Source organism: Epargyreus clarus, unplaced genomic scaffold (genome assembly GCF_041222505.1).
Source record: "Epargyreus clarus isolate Ecla_fem2 unplaced genomic scaffold, WU_Ecla_fem_2.2 ptg000021l, whole genome shotgun sequence".
In the NCBI taxonomy this organism is placed as follows: Eukaryota; Metazoa; Arthropoda; class Insecta; order Lepidoptera; family Hesperiidae; genus Epargyreus; species Epargyreus clarus.
Genome location: NW_027332228.1, coordinates 9,580,503 through 9,597,095, shown reverse-complemented (window position 1 = coordinate 9,597,095; position 16,593 = coordinate 9,580,503). Strand labels below are relative to the sequence as shown.

At 33.5% G+C, this 16,593-nt stretch overlaps 1 protein-coding gene across 2 annotated transcripts in view; it reads left to right on the top strand.

Moving 5' to 3' along the window:
* The first annotated feature begins 972 nt into the window (after positions 1 to 972).
* Positions 973 to 16,593, top strand: part of LOC140750583 (pancreatic triacylglycerol lipase) — a 36,423-nt gene continuing 20,802 nt past the window's right edge. For both annotated transcript variants that reach the window (XM_073084225.1, XM_073084223.1), the window contains exon 1: positions 973 to 1,226. The gene's annotated coding sequence lies outside the window, so the exon portion shown is untranslated. The remainder of the gene's footprint in view (positions 1,227 to 16,593) is intronic.

Here is a 16,593-nt window from a genome sequence, read left to right as displayed (position 1 = left end):
CCTACATCAAATTAATATACGAAAGTTTTGCGTTCATTAAATTAATTAATTTAAATTTTTTGATGCATTAAAATTATTTTAATAAATATTTTCAGTAACCAAATAGTAATATTATAAAACGTAGCTACTGTAAACAATTTTTATAAGTATTGCATATTTACTCAATTTAAGTTTAATTTAATATGATTTTTTGTTATATTAATAAAAATATTATTAGGTATCGAAGCGTTCATTGTATCTGAGTGTTTTGTTACTTTCTTAATTTTTATTTTATTTTAAACATTGTCAAACTACACATTATGGAATTGTCCCAAATTACAGTTTATTATTATGTGAACATTGTTACATAATGTGTTAAATTTTTTAATATGAATACCAAATTGTACCAAAGTAATTTGATTAAGCACATTGATATAATTTATGTTTCTGTCTTCGTGTCAAGGTTGCAGGCCTCTACATTTTGGTGTTACGCTCTGTATCTCTCCGAATGGCCTGGCTCCATTGCAGAATTGCTAATAATCTTTTCGTCTTAACCAGTTTTACGTATTTAATCTGCTACAACATTTCAAGATATACTTTGATTAATTCAAGATTTAAATCATTCGTAGTAAATTATAACGTCACGAATAAAAAGGTGTGACGTAAATCTAGATTTTAGCTTCACTTAATTCGAGACATACATATGCCAAGAATGCAAACATGAATAAAATTATTTATAAAAATATATAAAGGTAATGTACCTTATCTATTACCTTTTTATTAACTTGTCAGTTAATAAGAAATGGAACAACTTACATGGAACTTACAGAAGTATTTACACTTTACTTTTGCCCAATCGATACTCAATACATGAAAAACAAGTGAGAAATAACTCTTTCAATGTAATACAACAAAACAACAAAAGCCTGTAATGAAAGTGTTGGTCTGATGGCGACGTCTGTAGCCGGTCTGCTCGTAGTCGCCGGCAACTGCCTTGCTCAAATGCTCACAGGCAGTTCTCGCAGAACTTTCCCGCGCCGCGCACGTATGTCGCTTTAATACCAGTACCAAATTACGTGATTTCGTTCAAATTAATGTGACGTTAACACTTAGACAATAAGAGCTAGACGTGAGGTCACATCAGTCATCCCGTGTTTGTTGTTTTTGTTTTGCGTGCAGCGCTACCTTCAGAAGGAAAGCGGAAGCCTCAGAACGTTCACCTGCGATCAGCTGTTTTGATGTCTTTGGTGAGCTATTTATTTTATTACTTTATACTACTTTACTATAGTCTTAACCATAATATTAAGTTTATATTCTTTATTTATTTTAATTAAAGTAGGTAAAATTAACTTTCATAAAAAGTAATCGTAACATGCCTATAATATTCTAGCTCGACTTGGCGGAGGCACTGCCGTGCCTCCAGATAGGCATTTCTCCTCACTGCAATGTAAGTTGAAACTAATTACTAATAAAACCAATATAACTTGCAGTTTCGATAAAATAAACTCAACTTTCTATATAGAAATCGTTCGAGCTTAAAGTTAAACTTTTTAAACATTTTCACTACTTAATTTTCGTTTTTCTAAACTTCCAGTATGATAGGTATATCTGTAACTAACTGTAGATATGTTTAGATATATAACTATGTTCTTAATCTAAGTAAGGAATTTGTACGCATAACAACAAAACGGTGTTGTTCGTGTGTTGTAATGTATTCCGGTAACACACGGACGTTACAGGCTAATTTATATAGGCAATACGGCACATGCCAAACGTTGGAAACTGCTTATAAATATTGGAAAACCGACGGATTACCTCATTAAAAATAGTAGAGATAGAATATATATGCGATATACTTATATTTCATTTCTTCATGTCATCATCATTCAGTTTAATTTTGTTTCTACATTTATATATTTCCCCCACGATTTCACAAACTTTATGCCACCATCTTTCCGATATTTCGCAAGTCGACCTAATTCAATATAACAAAACAAAGGACATTTTGAACCAGTTACCATTACGAAAGTACACCATTACATCATTCATTACCCATTGTTTATCGATCGATATGTATGTAAATTTTTATGTGGGAAAATCGCGAACATAAATACCTATTTGTATTCGACGTCAGTACTCCTGTACCCTTAGTATGCGTTTTTATGTTTCAACAAAAATGACTGTTTTTGTGTTTGTTTACGTATTTGCTCATATATTTCCAATCAGCGTCCCTAGCGGACTGTATCAGAACTGATTGGAAATGTATAGGAAATAAGTAGACAAATAAAAAAATAGTCATTTTTGTAAACAGGTAAAAACTCATACTAAGGGTACTGTACGAGGGTACGTGAGGCAGATTGGCATAATTTGAGGAAACGCTTCCGAGTTCATAACTGACAGAACGATATTTGCTACGTAACTACATCCACGCCTCATTGCAGCTGGAACTATTAGTCTACGTAACCGCTAAAAACTGAACATTACGTTAACTTGTATTTTTATTTAGAAATGAAATTAAATTCCTCTATTTGTTTCTTATAAATTCATTCAAGCTATATAAAAGTACTGAGGTTTTTCAGTACATAAATATATATTATTCTAGCCTCCAAAATAGATATTAGCACGTACAAAAGTACATATACGTTAAGTAGATACATATAAAAAAATAACTATCTAAAACAAGAATAACAAGTCGTTTCTTTACTGATAACAACAATAATATGACTCTTTAACAGTAGACCAATAAGCAAGAATTATTTAAAAACAGTACATACAGTATACCTATAAGTAATGAGTAATGAGTAAATAGAATCCAATCTCAACTAACTAAATGTAAGAAAAAAAAACCATATTAGTTTTAATAGCATGTACTGAATCGAATCGATGTGTTGTACGATTTCGTCTATAGAACATGTAATGTTTATATTATGGTTCTGTGGTTCCCACCTGCCGGAAATAAAACTCATGACAATCGGTGTAAGGTGAAGCAAACAGTAAACGTTATATTGTTAGAGATAATCGCACAAAAGTTATTTTAAATTGAATTGAAAAGTGAAATAATGCTAAAGTATTTTTTAATTCACTATTCTTACTGATTTCAAAAACGAACAGGTCCTGAATTCGATAGTATTTTTTTCAATTAAAAGTAGTAACTAAATAAAAATTCACCACCCACGTTAACAACAAATAAATATTTCACTACTGACAAGGTCTGAATTTGTTGTAACACTCGTAACTGAACATTGACATAAATTATGCAATGAATAATTCGTTTTATTTCATATTATTCATTCATACTACTTATACAAAAATTTGAAAAGACTGCAAAAGTATTTTTCGAACGTATGTAGGTGTGTAAGATGATGCAGTTTGACAGATTTTAATCCTTACTTCCTTACTAATATTATAAATCCGAAAGTAACTGTCTGTCTGTCTGGTTGTCTCTTCACGCCTAAACCACTGAACCGATTTTAATGAAAATTTGTACAAAGATAGTCTGAGACCCGAGAACGGACATAGGAGTGTTTTATCCCGGAAATCCCGCGACCAATTTTCGCCAGATGGTGCCACTGTCGTTCCAATGAAGGTACGAATTGTCAGTTTTATGTATGTTAGTATGTATGTAGTATGTCATATTATTTTCTTTTAAACGCGGGCGAAGCCGCGGCCAAAAACTAGTTTGAACTGTATGAGGTTTTGTTTGATTTTTCTAAATTTTGGGAGTGACATAGACAACATTTCTTCCCTTTTAATATTAGCTTTAAGACGTCTGTTTTTTTAAGTTATTCGTAATCATACCAAGTGATTCCATATTGTCAATTTTATTGCAAGTTATTTACGTAACTTTTATAGCTTGACTTTGTTAAAATTGTTAGAACATGGGAGGTCTGCTTTTATTTACAATGTAACAGTTAATGTGTGAATAACCTTTTAACGTATTAGTGTTATTGTGCCAGCTCACCATGGCCCTGGGATTATAATTCGTTTGAATGGTCACTCATACAAGTCGTGAATGAGCTCTGAAATAAAATGTACTCATATTTTCCAAGTTATATGCATTTTTGTAAAAAAATAAATCTTGTATATTTTAGAACATTACAGTGTAAAAAACTAAATTAAGAAGACTACCTTGACTTTATTATCTGTATAAATAAAATAATATAAATCGTTTGCATGATAATAAAGCGAAAAACCCTGTCCCCAGGAAATAATTGCACATATCACTCGCTTTTTGTTTTTATAGGGACATGTTGCTTTTAATATAGTATTATGTAGCTAGCTACATTCTAAAGTATAAACTAAGAGTGTTGTAGGAACAAAATAATACAAATTAGTCACATCACTGCCATGTGAATACCTATCCAAGAAATCGAATTATACTCGTATAAATTAAAGTTATTTAAAGGTATATTTTAGTCTTAACCTAAGCTTCTAGGTATTTGCAGCACGGTAAGTAGGGTACAGCGCCGCTGAATCTAAATTTTGTTTGGGAAATATTTTCCTTATAGACAATTTCGTTCTCATACGAGTAAATAGCTAACTAATTAAAGTAGATATATATTTATCAATCAATATAAGTTAATAACAATAGTTTATTGGAAATACATGACTTGATTGACATGACATGACATGATTGTATTTATTTGCAATATAGAGAAATTTATTCCTTTTACTTTATTTACGTGGGTAATTTCCTGAAGATGTCTTAGGTGAGAGATTCGACCTTTCGATAGCTATCTCCCATCGTATATGCTTTGAGATCTCAAAAGGTCATCAGCGTCTCCCTTAGGCTCTTAACGTGGTGTTCCTTTGACCTTCCTCTTCTTCCCATAAGCTAATGCAATTTCATAAAACTGTCTTATTCTGCAGTTGCACTAACACCAATTCTCTGGGCATGCATATGCGATGGCAGTTTCAATATTTTGATTATTATCACGCTCAGCGTTACACAATATTTATTGTCTGTGAGCCTTGGTCGTCCACTACGAAAGCCGAGCACGTGCTGTGCATTAAGCAAGGAGCTCCATGCCACATACTTGCAACACGTATCGCTTTCTAATCGCTGGAACCTTCGAAAATGTGGAAAACTGCAACACTAAGAATTGCCGTATTCGTGAGATACACCTTATATAACAAATTCTTCGCTTTTTATTAAACTGCTTACGACCCGCGGCTCACATTTTTTAGGTGTAAGCGAAGCCTATTGGCTTTACTGTCAAATTTCCGATTTTATCGGAAGTAACAAAAAACACAATCTTTTGTTGCCGAATTGGCTAACAACAACAATTTACGTTCTTTTTCTTTAGTTCTACACTAAGATTAACAAATGATAAAAAAAATTACAATAATGTATTAAAAGATTTGTTTTTCGCGCTATGGACCCAAATTATATGAAAGTTTTTTTTTTTGGTAACACAAGTATATTGTGTGTTACGGAACACTGACTATCTATTACACGAGTCCGACTATAACTTAGTATTTCTCACAAGATAGCTCTACATGTGTTCTCAACAAAGCCTTCTAGAATTCTCACATAAATATGCACTTGTTTTGCGGAAATAGCACTGAAGCATCAATTTTCTTATCGTCCACCCACTGAATAGCAGGAAAAATGGCGGAACATACAATTTCAACAGGTTAATTTACGTGTGAGATCTTACGAAGAAACGCCAATTGACACTTAGATTAATTCTACTTTATAATAGGTTCTTTGAAGTTACACACTTTTTTCATATTTCCGCATACGAACAACATACGCCTGAAACGCATACGTACATACATAACTTTGCGAAGCCGTGTCGTGGAAATTAACGACGTACATTGAAAAAAATACACATTAAAGAGATGATATAATTTTGCGTTATTTTTTCTTAAACTGCAAATGGATGGAGATAATACTTTCATAAACGATGGAAACTATTTTCCCTAGATGGGAAGAATTTGTACTAAATATACAACTATTGTGGTTTTATACCAAATATTTACACAATAAGATAATAAGGAATGAGTTTTATCATATAGATAGTATCATGTAGTAAGATGCGACTAATGTATCGATATACGATATACTAGCAAAAGAAAAGTTACGTTAACGTAAATAAATAATTCGAATGTTACGAACGTACAACACAATTTAGCGTAATATTTGAACTATCTTTACTGGTATACCGGTAATAGATTATATCTAATCATTACAATCTTTGCACAACATAATGTTACTGTTTTGAATAGTTTAAGTCCAAGCATACCTCATGTCTGTCTGGTTATAGCCGTAATATATGAAAAATATTTTACGAATGGAATATATACTTTGTTTATATAATATTATAGTAGCAGACGAGCATGCAGTGCACCTGATGGTAAGTGGCTACTACCGCCCATTGACACTGTAATTAATCCCACATAAGATTAGATTCCTACCCGAGGTCGACAACATGTGCGCTGCTATCCCCGAGGACTGAGCTGGAGTGCTTCAAACTATTATGTCTCCCTACCACCCTGCAAACCACAACACAGCAGCATTTAACACTGCTGTTATTAGGCAGAAATGTGCGTAGCTGTGGTGCCGACGAAGTCGAACCACTGAGAGTTCTATCGCCTTTAAATGAAAACTTTAATAACTTCATGTATGACGACCGGTGACGGTGCGCTCACTATACCGGTATGACTCGCAGTGGATTCCTAGTAGGTAGATCATCGATGAGAAAATATCCAATTAATAAATTTAAATTTCGGTTTTAGATCTGAGTTTTTGTTATTCGTCATTGCGTATGTCCATGACGTCCACGATTCAGGAAAATCCTAATGTTGCACTATGAGTGTATAAAGCACATCAAATTTCTTATGAATTAACCAATTCAATTTCTGTCTCACGGCTGGACAAACTGATCATTTCTTCTCAGAATGTGTATGCTGGTATGAGAACTTTTTTTACAGAACTGTCACGCATATTCACCTAGTGATGTTTCCTTCAACGTTAAAGCAAGTTATAATTAATTTTAAAACTTATAAATATAACTGGAAAAATCTATGTGAAAAATCTAATCTACTAGGCTATCACTGTTTACAGTATATAACAGTTAACTTACGTTTAATCTCTACTTATCCCACACAATACACGTTACATCACAAATGGTTGAATATCAAGCAGTGAAACAGTTATCCAATGTAACGTTGATTTCATATTAATGACGTATTATCATTGTGTCTATGTATCAGATGGTTGGCAGTTTCTAGGAAGAGATACGAAGTGCGAAAGTTCATTACACAAGAAACATTTGATACTAACAGTGCAAATATATTGCACAAGTGTTGCAAAGTATTACGTCCCTAACGGTTTAGTGCTCTGCTTTATATTACTATTACGGCACTGATACATCAACGCTATATCATAACTGTTCACTTTGCGATTTAATATTACCAGATAATTCTGAAAGCTCAACACAGTTAAAAGTGCAATAGTGATCTTGGGCTTCTTAAGAAGTTCGCTTGAAAGTTTTTTGTATAAGGTTAAAGTAAGAAATTTGCATAATTATAGTTAAGCCAATAGTAAGTCACTGTTTTCGATGGAGATATTTATCCTTAATATACGTTTTTACAAAAATGACTGTTTTGTAGTTGTTTACGTATTTCCCATACATTTCCAATCAGTTCTGATACAGTCCATGGGGGCACTGATTGAAAATGTATGGGCAAGTACGAAAACAAATACAAAAACAGTCATAATTGTAAAAAACGTAAAAACTCATACTAAGGGTACTGTAGTCAACGCTATATAAAACCGGGATTCTTCCTGAAATCAATTACAGACGCGTTGTCAATGCTGAGGACTTAGATGATCACCTTATATGTAAGTCCGCAGCATCCATACCCTTCCACCAAAACGCGAGAACTTCTTCATGCTAGAAATAAGTGTGGAGGTGGTATCTACTTTCGAACCATACTTGTTCTACCACCTTTTCAAATATTACGAGACCCATCCGTCATTAAGCTCAGAAGTGCAATAGTGACCTCGCTCTTTATAAAAGTTGGCTTGAAAGTCTGTTAGTCTGTAATATTGTAATTTTACGCAATAATTAATTGTCTGTGTCCAGTAGAGCATCATTTTATCTGAATTCGAAAAAGGAGGTTCTGCATTTAAATAACATTATTACAATGTTGTTAGATTTTATGTGACATGCATTTAAAATTTACTGACTAAACTAAGATATTTTTCATCTGTTCATAGTGAGAAAGGTGGGTCCTGTACATTTCCTTGTGATGCAAATGATTCACAACTATATCTAATATTCATATTCACTACATTTACAAATTAATTATATATAGTTAAAATATAGAGTTTTCTCAAGGTTTAAGTGCGTTTTAATTTGTAATAATAGCTCGTAAAAGAATACCTTGAAATTAGTCAGTGCAATCAGATTAATTATATTTTTTATTGTTCTCCAAATTACAGCGAATGTATGATAAAAACATATAGAGTTCTTAGAACCTCATTCTGAATTATTTGTATACAATGATTTTGCGTATTAGAAATAAAATAAAATCCGATTCAGATATCAGTAATACTTTATTCTAGTTATTGATGCTTCAAGACTTAAATGTCTAGTGAACAAGACCTATTTATAATTTCAAGTCGCCGTATCATTATTTCCGTAATGCTATGATTTACACAATTAATATTAATCGCACGTGTTAATTAAAGCAAACATATCATATATATCATATTAACATAATATATACGTCACAACCTAATACATAATAATATGATTCACAGGCAGACCACAAAACACAAGCACAAACAAAAGCACACTCTTCAAACCACTGCTATATTAAGCGCTGCTATATTCTGGTTTGAAGGGTGTGGTAAGGGTGAGATACTTTTCCGAGGGCTCTAGCTCTAATCCTCAGGGGTAAGCACACATCTGCGGTCGAACTCGGCTAGGAACATCTAATCCTATCTAGGGTTGATTACGAATATCCATGGGCGGCAGCAGCCACTTACCATCGGATGAACTGCATGCCCGTCTACTATTGCTATATTATAAAAAATATTAAAATAAAGGGAATATACGAATATCAGAACAAAGACATCAGACAAGAATTTTTTGCAACGAATGGCACATGCCTACTTTTACAAAAGTGATAGTAACTTGCCATTAAATATTTCTCAAGAACATGTAAATAAATTTTCTGTTGCAACTATCTTTGTAGGAATGTTGCACTTGCACACAAGCTCATAGTCAGGTCTACAGCCTTTTCCTCTATGTCTCAACACAACCATTCTGTATTTGGTTTGCCGACTAAGCAATGTTGTATAGTCCCAGCATGTAGTCCTAAAAGTATTGCGTAAGCGGTAATTATTAATCGCCTTCGACTGTTATATTGAAAGTTAGAGAACCTAACAACGTGGAATTATGTACACTACTATGTATAACCGACCGGCGAATCCGGAAAATAATGCTATTATTATCAAGTTGTGTTTCGACAACTATAATATATAGCGTGCAACTTATCCTGCTTAAAATCGATAGACTGTAATTTACATTTTAGTCAGCATCAAATAATCATTCAAACTTCAAATGTATAAAAAAAAATAAACTTCAGAGAAATCTTGTTGCAAAAACCCGATGCGTCTTCGCCAGAAATCCGGTTACGTATAGCTCTAACCGTGACTAGAATGAGAAACTATCAGACACTCGCCCAAAATTGAATCGAATGCATAATAAATTACCTTTGGCTTATCTCTCTATCCTTTCTACATGTTATAATATAAAACTGCACTGTAATAAATTGGAAATATGCGCTTACGTATACTTTTAAGAATGAAGAATGGCACTAAGGGTTCACCTTGATGACAACCCAATTTCAATTTGAATGTAGAAAATGTAATGTGAGCTGTAACCCGGATATTTATATCAAATATAACAAGACAAATTGTTATAAATTCTATCATACAGTATTGGCGATTTCAAGGTTACAAATTTTTGTTTTTAGGGCTGACCTTCGATCATAGATTTTTCTACGCTCCAACGCAAAAAAAAAATAACTGATAAAATAAATATTTTCTTACTATTTGCATTTAAATATTCAAATAGGTATGACATATATAAGCATATTCTAATATTGTTCCGCAATAAAAACTAAACTATTATAAAATTAATTAATAACTATAAGGAAAAGTACCTATATGAAACACTACCTACAGGTTTTTTGTAGCAACATGTTGTGACAATATAATTTAATAGCTTGAATGTGCACTTGAATTTGATTGTATAACTAATACCAAGGTTAACTAAGCATACAGGAACTACCAGCGTATCTAATATAAGATCTCGTGCTGAATACAATAATAATAATAAGACCAACGTTTTGCAACCGACATATTAAATAAGCAAGCAAGCAATAACTAAAGCTGTTAATAATAACTAATAATAAACCAAATGAGCATTTATTATAAATATAGGTAGGTGTATTATATTTTATATTTTTATGAGAATTAATCTTTAGAATACAATATCATCATGTATTCTTTACATCTAAATTAAAGAAGTAAATATTAAATAAAAATTCGCAGCAATAACGAATTAGCCAATATATTTCTGGCTTTAACGGAGAGCTGACAACGTGTAAAAAACATCATTTGTTTAATAACCCATGTTGTCAACCCATGGTGTAGGGCCTTGTCTCAAAAGGAGCTCTTTCCTTTTTCACACGCATTGTAAAAGCGATACAATTAAACAAAAATGTTGTATCCAATTCGATACAACATAATACTTCCCCTTTCACCTTAACATTTCATTAATCACACACAGAAAACGACTTGACGTTGGCAAAATGTACATTATATACATGTCTTATAGACCGATTCACGAAAAGACCCTGTAATTCCGATTAACCAATAAGTGTAAGAGGAATTTCCTGTTTAAATTAACTACACAAATAATAGTCCTTAGCTTACTTTTAATTAAAACGTGAACGCGTGGTGCATATCAATCGTCATAATCGACTATTACCAAATAATGTCGCGTACAAAGGCCGACCTAAGAATAGAGAGGATAGAGCAACTGCTTTATGATGTTGCTTCACATTCAGATAAATGAATTGAGGAATTATAAAGTAGAGTATACCAAAAGCCTAGGTACCTGAAGTCGAAGTGGGTATTACTAGTATCAGTAGTAATAGCCATTTGACAATAAAAAATAAATACAGCAAGCGGAAAAAAATACCTCTTCAAATCATTGTAGTCCTTGGCACATTTTCAAGTTTCTAATTCTCAAGTAAAATATATATAGCTAATGAACACTATTTACCTTATGTTAAGATTGTAAAAATATCTTAACATTGTTTTCATATAGCAAATAAATAGATGGTGGTGTTCAGTTGAATAAGGAAAGGTTCTTCGAACTCTACCAAATTTAATTACCTCTCATATTTCGATAGCCTTAACCACAAGGCTCGTTAGATTCATTCTACTAATAAAGTTTACTTTTGAAACATCCAAACACGTATAGTGTTTGTAATTCTATCAAGAGTTAGTTTTAGTAGGGCACATACGGTCATACGTCTTACTAGCGCGGCATGACAATCATCTGTAAAGGATTCTATACACTTCTTAAGGCGCAAATAATGACAGCATCGAGCTGCAAGTACCCGTAGTTAACCATTCGAACATAAATATATATAGTCTGAATCATAATTAGGTGTCCAAAATGTAAACAAAGAAATGTCATTGTCAAAATACGATTACAGGTATTGCAAACCCTAACAAATTAATAAGAAACGAAAACTTTCACAAACTCAACAAAAAACAAAAACTTAATAACTGCACACAATTTAAAAAACGCGCTATGTAAACCCAGAGACATTGGACCACGATCACGAAAATGAATAATATCAACTACGAAACTTAAAAATGGCGGCACAAAAAATGTTTTGGATCCCGATTGTGTTACCATTATCACAATTTAATTTTCTACCATAAATCTTGTATTTTATTATTATTACTGTATGAAATGAAATTGAGTTAATATAATATTGGAAAATGTGAATCAATTTTAATTTATTTAGATTATTATTTTATTCTCGTTGTATTAATTAAATATTGTCAAAAATAAGAAACTACTATTTGAAACATATTTTCTTGATAGGTCAACACCTTTGTTTACATTTTGGACACCTAATTATGAATCGGACTAGAGGTATGTTTGTACATTCATTTGTTTTGCCGAACCACAGTCTACATACCTATCTGCATTATATTTTTATCAAACGTTTACAGTACACTATTGAATAGTTATTGAACTGTTCCACATTAGTTTTTGTGTAAAACCTCATAGAAAACAACACACAATCCGGTAAGTTCAGTGTCTACACTTAAAATAATTCTACTCTTTACATATTTACACCCATAAATACTATTAATATACCATACTACTTATTTTACGTTTAAAATAAAGACACATTGGTAAATACTACTTTACATTTGTATCTTATTATAGAACATATGTAATATGTTCAATAATAAGATAGTCATAAACACAGTGGTCCTTATTTTTTACTTTAAGAAGAATTCGCTGCCAATACACCTGAACATCGAAATAATATAAGAACAACTAAAGCATATAAATCTAGATCTATGTGGAATTTAACGATCATAACGAAATGGACCGGTACTTAGTCTCTCTGCGGCTTGACGTGACGCTCGGTAACCACAAGAAACGGTTGCCGGTTGACGGGTAAAAATTAACAGTATTCCCTGAGCGCTATGACTTGGGGCTCTACAAGAGGGGTGCAAAAAGAGCTCTCCTACAAAGCCGGCGATGCATTGGGGCTCCTCTGGTGTTGCAAATGTCCATAGGCGACGGTGACTGCTTTCCACCAGGTAGCCCGTCTGCCTTATCGTTAGGGTAAATATATAAAAAAATATTAACGACTATAACGAAATAGGCCGGTGATTAGTCTATCTGCGGCTTAACGTGACGCTTGGTAACCACAAAAAGCGGTTGTCGGTTGTCGGGTACAAATTAACAGAACTCGTTAACCCACCACCATCACAATTTTCCGAACTGCTACCAGTTTCCACGCCACTGGTCCGTGTGATACTGCCATATATTTTCATTCGCGTCGCTACACAATTATTCAATTTAAAAGGCTGTTTTAGCAACGTTCACGGTTATTGCATTGTATTGTTACATTATAAACAAGTGGTATGGTAGCTAATCTTTAGTTTTATGAGCATCGATGCATTTGACATGGTAACCGTTACATCGGTAAAATACAATTAGTAGCAATGCCATTCTTAAAAACATTTTTTTTATTTCTATAGTCTACCCAATTATTGCCTACGAAAGGTTGACATTTGTATTTGCTACGTAACATACTGTCAGTGCATAGATTAGTAAAGATACTTCGCCGCCTTGAAATTGAATGAAGCCACAAACGGCTTATTAGTAAGTTCTTTTTTTGAATTCTTGACAAATAAAAACATTTTTAGAGAATATTTACGAATAAATAACTAATACTACATAATTTACATAATAAATAAATAATTATTTCAAATATTTTAGGGACACTTTAGCACGGAGACGTGGCAAAACTTTTTTACGCAACTATTTCAATTCTCAAAACTGGGTACATTTTCTTGTTAGGAGTGAGTAATCTTTACTAATCTATGTGTCAGGGTTTAATTTATGTAGATGCATAGCCACAGGCAATTACAAGTAACTATTACTTTAAATCTTATTCTTAAACGCGTGATCATTTTTTATTGATTTATTACATATGTTCTATGACCCATAACTGTGTAGTGCGTTTACGTGTACTCAACCTTAATATAGCTTGGCCTTGTCCACATTGAATCGACGTACCCCGATAGATTTGCAGTACAATTATGATCAAACGCACTGTGGGAACAATATATAATTAATTTTACTACTATTTGTCCCTTATTCAATGGGATGTGATTGTGACAATAGTAGTACTCTTTGTAATAGTATTATTCATTTTGTTGTGTTATTAAAATTTATTGTTTACTTTTTTAATGTAGGCTCAGTTAAATTCAAAGTTATTTCTAGTGTGAAGCATTGCCTACGTATCGCATGGATGTTAGCTAAATTACATATGAGATCATCTCAGTCCTCACAACGGACAACGCATATGTAATCGACTTTATTTCGCTTTGTGAGATGATTAGAAGTGTTATAGGCGGCTGTGACTACTTACCATCAGCTGTACTGTACTGCATATTCATTTCCAATATCAATGTTACTACTATGTTCTTGTTTGATCGAAAACAATTAAAAAAATAGGCCACCAAAACAAACAAGTGCGTGACAACGCGAAATAACTAGCAAAAATTAAGGCCGGCGCCAATGTCTTGTAGCACTGACTGACGCAGCAATTAATCTCAGCTCCATTGAACAGTGTACCCCAAACATAGTGGCCTAATGACCAGCACATTACCGACCGACCTCAATCGACATCGTGACATAACCGTTACGTTACGAATTCTAGTTCGACGCTCCCAACTATTGTGTCTCTTAACTACACAAAGTTAGGAATTACTGGCTCTGTTTCCGCACTGTTGCATAAAAGTAATTCTCCATGGTTAACCTCCACATACCAATTATTCGGCGATACCACATAATTCAACCAACTCACAACATTCCTTCTCAAACATGCAATAACTTCACAACAATTGCCATTCTCCAAGTTACTTTATTTCCAAAGTAAGCAATTTCGTTGCATACGAATCATTAACATTCACAATTTTGGCAATCACTTGTTGATATCCACTCCGCGAATTTCCGCATTCATCATTACATGAATATATAACTTAATGTTCGTTGTTTTTGACATAAACAATAAATAACAACAAAATATTAGCTCAATATTCACAAATCTAATAAAAAAATAAAACTTTTTTTTTTCGGCTGCTAAAGTATCAACAATATCAACATGTCCATCTTCGACAACCTGTGGTACTCACTTGTGTATTTCGACTCGTTTTGTTTGAAGAATTTTGTCTGAATCAATTTAAATCTTAACATTTACTAAATATGTATTTTGTACTAACATTAGGTAGGACTGAGTTATTTGGCATTTTTAAGTTAGTAATAGGCAAATGTAGAAGCAGACAGTGCGAAGGTCGGTGCACCCCATAAACATTTCTCAACCTGTAACGTTTTGCCAGATAGGTGCTATCTGAATTTAATTGCAGATGCGTTGTGATGCAAATAGTACAGGTACAGGTAACAGAAAGGGATACAACGGTGAGGTCACTGCAATTAAATCGCAAAGAGAATAACCATCATGTAAGAGTTTATTTTAGGTTACTGTCCTACTGCTGAGCACGGGTCTCTTCTCAGAATGAGAAGGATTAAGCTATGGTCCACCGCGATGGCTAAGTGCGTCAAACATATACCAATCTTAAATGTAAGATTAGTAGAACTTATAATTTAAGTAAACGTAGTAGGATTAAAGATGTTTCCTTAGCAAAGACAGTATTATTCCGATAATCAGAGCGAATCGAGCATAGCAATGATTGAAGTTTCAGCTCGGTCGCTTTTTGCCGTGCAATCGTACGCTGCGGTGCCAACCTTGTTTGCACAATACCTTGTTTCATTTTCAACGATTTCATTGTTATTTTTACATACTTCTTAAAAGAGTTAAAGTATATCGATGACAAAAAGTTTTATACATTCAGTTTATATAGCCGTGACATGATATAGCGCTTGGTCTAGTTCATCTAGTTAGTATGTCGAGGGTACTAAATGTAATGCCTGGTAATAGATGTCAGTTGTAGCTTTAATCAATATACTGTAATATATTAACAAATGGAAGATATATCGGACAGAACTACCTAATAATATTCCAAAATGTTCTCAAATAAAAAATTGGTGGACTTGGCCTCATTTTATAGAGTTATGTGCGTATTAGAAATTTTAATATCACTTGCTTCACCATAAGTGAAGGAAAACATCGTATACCTACTTATCTAAGAGATTGTTAAAATATCTTAAATGTATATGAAGTCTATCCTCACGTAGACCTATCCTAGGTTTATCCTTATGTGTTAAAAAATAGACCCGTGCCCAGTAGTTACAGTACCGTACCGTACCAGTACCGTGGACAGTAATGGATTGTGGAGGTTGATGACCTTTATTTCATTTTCGCACTGTGTGAGTATAGTCGGTGGCTGAAGATTTGCAAGATAACATAAATAAAGCTTTTTTTTCGTGGAGAAACCCTACATGGGTTCCTCTCAGCTGCGGGGTAGCGGAGAGGATATGCCGGACTCCTACCGGCTAAAACCCCGCGGTGTTCCTCTGGACGTCTGTTGTCGGGACCACGAGTACGTTAATAGCACTCGTCTACGGTCCCGATGTCGTTTGCCCGCAAAATAACTAAAGCTGCAAATCTTTTGCATTCTGCACATGCACATTGTTGCAACCCGCCAAATCTACGGTTGATTGATTCGTACAGTTCACATGCTTGACGCCTGCTTGTTGCAAAACCAGATATTTTTAATGTCGCGCCTGGTGCAATTCGGCTTACTTATATTGTTGCTTCAGATCTCAGCTGTGCCTACCTGCCCGGTTAGCACGTTCTCCGCAA